General features: G+C 44.0%; 1 long non-coding RNA gene across 2 annotated transcripts; it reads left to right on the top strand.

Annotated features, from left to right (window-relative positions):
- The first annotated feature begins 2,076 nt into the window (after positions 1–2,076).
- Positions 2,077–3,567, top strand: LOC119331863. 2 transcript variants are annotated; one of them, XR_005160688.1, is made up of 4 exons: positions 2,077–2,238; positions 2,321–2,708; positions 2,786–3,108; positions 3,212–3,567. It is a non-coding gene; the product is annotated as an uncharacterized LOC119331863 (long non-coding RNA). The 2 variants fall into 2 exon arrangements; XR_005160687.1 differs by having other exon boundaries at positions 2,786–3,567.
- The last annotated feature ends 1,698 nt before the right edge of the window (positions 3,568–5,265 follow it).

Raw genomic sequence — 5,265 nt, 5'->3', positions numbered from 1 at the left:
CAACGTGGCAACTGTTCCCGGGCCCAACCGGTCAGAATCGGGGTTAGCGCGAGCGAAGCGAGCGCTTTCGCGAGTTGGTAGTTTTTTGCCACGGTTTAGGAAAATTTTGGTAGTTTTTCGCACAATATCATAGAGTGGTAGTTTTTCGTCACGTTTCTGGCAAATGTGGTAGTTTTTGGTTAAATACTCGGCCCCAACAGACCAAGCTAATGCAGCACCAGTAGTGCCTCCACACCGCTGCCCCGAGCTCACTCCTCATCGCAGGCGCGTGCATCTAGGCTGCCGTGCGAGCGCCCCACGCTGCTCCAACTCAGCGAGGGGAGGAACTGGTCCCTGCCACCGCTGACGTCGGGTGGGCTTTGCCCGGTGATGCTCACCGACAGCGGGAAGGGGATGGAGGTGGATGTTTTTTTAGAAGAAAAGGGTTGCGCCCCTGTTCCATTTCATTGAAACGAAACAAAAGTGTTTCAAAGTGCGATACAAAGTTGAAACTCACGACGGACAGCAGGAAGGCTGCCTGCAGAAAATGTTAGAGAACTGGCATAGCAACAAAGCTAGAAGTGCTAGTGCACTATTACAAAACGAAAGAACTACAGGCCCATCGGCCACTCGACAGATAGCTAGATCTAGAAGGAAAAGCCTCGCTTTAACCAGGGTCTGGCCACAGCAACAGTGGAGGGCTTCTTGCCTTCGCCTCTAGCTCTTTTACCGCCCATTTCAGATTTATATTGGCACCTCCCGAGGACAGACATTCCCATGTAGACAGATTTATCGTTGTTCTTCTCCAAATATCCTGCAAGCCAGGCCAACACACGTTATTAAAAACCATATTGTTGCGAGTTTTCCAGATTGCCCACAGGCCAGCCACATGCGCTATGTTAACAGCAGCGAACCTATCTCCCCTGAGCCAATATGAAGTAATGGACATTATATTAATGTCTTCATTCACTCCAGTAATGACACAGATGGCTTTCCAAAACTCAGCAGCAACAATGCAAGAGCTAAATAAATGTGAATAGGACTCTTGTTCAGAGCAAAACACACATATGAGATCCCTCACCTCCTGTCTCTTGCTCAAATTATCTCTGGTTAAAAGTTTGTTATTAACCAACAGCCAGAGAAAAATCTGAATCCTGGGGGGAATTTTTATACTCCACACAGCAGGAGTGGAAGTAGGTAAAACCCCTCTAAAATTTATAAACTTGTAGAAGGATTTGACAGTATATACCCCTTTAGAATTCATATTCCATATAGGGGTGTCATCCTCATCTACTAAACTAATGGAGCTAGCTATGTCCACAAGTTCATGCCAGACAACCATTTGCTCCTAAGTAAAACACCTTCTGAAAGTAATCTTCAGATTGTGTCCATCCCAGATTTTGTCAATAGTGACATTATGTTCATAAGCTAAATTGTACAGGTCCTAATATTGGGTGGCTAAAGTAGCATTGCCAAACCAGTGATCTTCCCAAAACCTAGTTCTTTTACCATTGCCTATTTTCCAGGAAAAGCCAAGTTTGGCAGCTTGTGCTGCCCAGATCACCCCTTTCCAGAAAGGGGAGGCTCCATTAGCAGAGCAAGCAAAGATGCTGCTATTCTGAGGGTTGTACTTGGAGTCTATAATATTCTTCCAAATTTTACCTTCAGCATTGTAGTATCTACTGACCCAAGAGGCTAACAGAGCCAGATTCATATCCCCTAGATCAGTAATACCAAAACCCCCAAACTCTTTTCTCATATTAATAGAGTTCCAGGCAGTCAGATCACTACTAGGAAAATGGCTATCTATACTACTATTAAAAGAGCAAACAGGTGTTTGTCTAAAGTCACACAACAAACTGTACACAGGATAAGCAGAACCATCCGATCAAATTGACTTAAACACATCCTACCGCCTATATTACATCAATAGTCTGTCAGCCAGATCAACATCTTAGATTAAATGTTCTGCCTAGCAGACGCCGCGTCTGCCGATCGTGCGAGCGCTCCACGGCCGCCGATCCCGCGGCCCAGCGGCAACTCCCTGATTTTCGTTTTTTTAGGAATCCCTGATTTTCAGTTTGGTCCACGCGAAAGTGGCTCCCGAGTCCCGGCACTGGCTTTAGGCCCCAACAAGAACGGCGAAAGAAGGGATCCGCAGCAACAACGTTGCGCCGCCGCTCCGCCCGTGCGCTCCCCACCCCCGATCCGCCCCGAGCCAACCAGGCCTCCGAACGCCGCCGTCGAGCTCCTCTGCCGGTCAGCCATGCCCAGAGCCCTCCTCCCTTCTCTCTCCCTCTCCTCACTAATCTTTCTCCCTCTCTCCGTTCCCACACTGCAGGACACCATGGCCATGGACTAAAGCTCCGCCGGACCTTCCCTCGCGAGTGCCGGCCCTCCTCCCGACTAAATCGGCGACGGCGACGACCGGTGATGAACACATGCCTACCCCCTTCTTAATTCTCCCGGGCAGTCTGTGATGCAGATGTCGCCGCTGCCATTCTTCCGCACAGCCGAGGACGCGAAAGTCGTTGTTGTCTGCAACTCAGCCGCCTCCAATCCTGTTGCCCTGCGAAGTTGAGGAGGGTTTGTTGTTCGGACATCGCATCCTCCTGCTTGTCCTCTACCACAGGGTCGTTGCCATCTTCAGTCACCACGGCCACCTCTGCCTTGTCCTCTACCACGGGTTCAGTAGGGGCATACCACCGCATATCCTCTTCACATGATAGGTACAGACTTGGATAAGCAATTTTATGTCAAACTGCACATAAATATGATTAAGTCCTTGTTGTATTTTTACTGGTAGGGAGAGCAGGGGAAAAGTCTTGTGGATACATATATGAATGCCCGCCAGAAGAAGAGAAAGGTGTTTGGCTGCAAATCAGTTTTATGTCAAACTGCACATAAATATGATCAAGTACTTGTTGTCTTTTTACTGGCAGGGAGAGCAGGAGAAGGTGTTGTGGATACATATATGAATGCCCGCCAGAAGAAGAGAAAGGTGTTTGGCTGCAAGTAATTGTGTTTGTAGGCTGTCCATATCACCGGCACTAAGGGGAAATGTTCGACTGCCACGTTCCTGTCTAATATCATGAGGGAGCAAGCATAAACTGTGGGCTGCTATTCCAGGTATTCCACCATATCACCAAGCTCCGTGTATCATTTAATCCATTTGGTAGTAACTATTAGACGACATGATCATGGAAATTGTATGGTGCTGATGTTTATGCAGTCCACACCTTTTAACAATCCGAGAGCGCATCACCTGTTTCAGCTGCATCTTTGAGGGATCTTTTTGATCTGGCAAAAGGAAGCTATTGATGAATCAATCGAATATTTTCAAAGATATTTTTAGGTTGCAAGGTTGGTATTTTGCTTTAATAAAATGCTGATGATGCGTACTCAGATATTTTTTTGTATGTCCCCGAATGGGAGCCTATACAATACCAATAAACGATAAGCATAACAAGAAAAATAGAAAGGTACTATCGAATGGGAGCCTAATTTCTTGTTTCAGTATTGTCTGCAGCTTTGTTTCAGGAAGATTCAATTCTGTAATTTTTTATGTCGCATTTGAAGGTGTTGGCAAGTAAGCGGCTCTACATCTTGCCAATTCCATTTCTAATAGGCATGAACCCCCTGTGTTCTGGACAACTAAGGTTACATGCATGTGTTCATATCATAATCATGTACCAATTCCGAGTCAGACGCGTGCATTTGGATTGGATATTGAACCAAGCCCGCCATTTTATTACTCTGAAAGAACTATACAGTGATATTTGGCTATTGCTTTCGGTATTAGAGAAGCATAGAAACTAAACTGCAGGGCTTTCTATATTTTTATGTGAAATTCCTCTATGACATTGTGCCATACTATTTAATTTGAGCAACCTTTCTATGCTATTTTCTTGGACAGTTTATACTGTAATCTCTAGCACCTCAATATATGGTAAACAAGTGCAAGCTTGGGTATTTTTTCCTCATCTTGTATTCATTTTATTTGCTATGTTACTTTAGCAATCAAATAGAATCAGGCACAAGCTCCAGTTAGTCCTGTGTAAAAACTGATGTGCAGGTGTGGACCATGGATTCCTTATTTTGTGCGTTTCAGACTTGGGATCGTAGGGAGAAGTGTGGACTATGGAGTCACACCAGAACTCGATTGACCATGGCACATCTTCATAAACGAGTCATGGCATCGGCAACAATATTCAAGATTTCATGTTCCCTTCATTTCCAAGCATCACTCTTAAAGCAATATATGCAGGTTCATCATTCATGCGAGGGATATGAATGGCGAAACAAAAGTAAAAGGTGTTTATGCCAACAGATCATCATAATTTGGGAGGAGTGTCATGTCGGCTTTATAAAGCCAGTAGCATCCTACTATTCGCAGTTTCTGTACTTCAATGAAATAATACAATTTTCAAATTATATATTTTACGGCCATATATACTTTTTTTAAAGTTACGAGGTTCCATGAGGTTCCATGAGATTAGATGACGACTCTGATGTGTCATTTTGACAAAAGGCCCACTACGGTCAGTTCTTATAGTTCAATTAGATAATGCAATTTTCAGATGATATGTGATATGTTTTAATTTATTTATTTCATGTGTTCTTTGTCACCGGCATTTGTGCATGAATTGGTTTAGATGTCTACAAAGCTAACCAAATAAGAACGTGATGAATTCAATGTATGCAAAACTAACCAAATATGAATGAGGTGAATTTCCTGACCACATTTTGTGCCGGACCTTACTATGAAACAAACTATCTATGCCAAAATCACCACTCCTACATTTTCTATTTTCACTGGTTTACTGACTTCATTCTTCACAAGGCGTGGAAGATCTCTATGAATAAGCCACAACAAGCAGTAACTATTTTTTTTTTGCCAGAGAACTATGTTTGGTTCTAGGCTGCCCTGCTCCATGTTAGTCCACAATTCTTTTGGAGTTTCAGGTTGATAACAAATGTAATTCTTCACCATATTTGTTAGCATTACTATATCATGCTGGAATCCCTTCTCTCCATTCCCCGGAAGTACTTAACTTCCTTTTCGCAGAATCCACATCCTACATAATACATGCAAAAAATATGTTTATACATGAGATTTTTTTTCTCACGGTTATACGTGCGTGCACGTGCACGCTTACTAGTAGATGGAAATGACACTAATGGCGCACCAGACATGTGGTGCGCCATTAATATATACTAATGGCGCACCATGTGTTGGTGCGCCATTAGTGTCCAAATACTAATGGCGCACCACATCCACGGTGC

Source organism: Triticum dicoccoides, chromosome 7A (assembly GCF_002162155.2).
Source record: "Triticum dicoccoides isolate Atlit2015 ecotype Zavitan chromosome 7A, WEW_v2.0, whole genome shotgun sequence".
Classification (NCBI taxonomy): domain Eukaryota; kingdom Viridiplantae; phylum Streptophyta; class Magnoliopsida; order Poales; family Poaceae; genus Triticum; species Triticum dicoccoides.
This window is presented reverse-complemented; position numbering and strand designations above follow the sequence as displayed.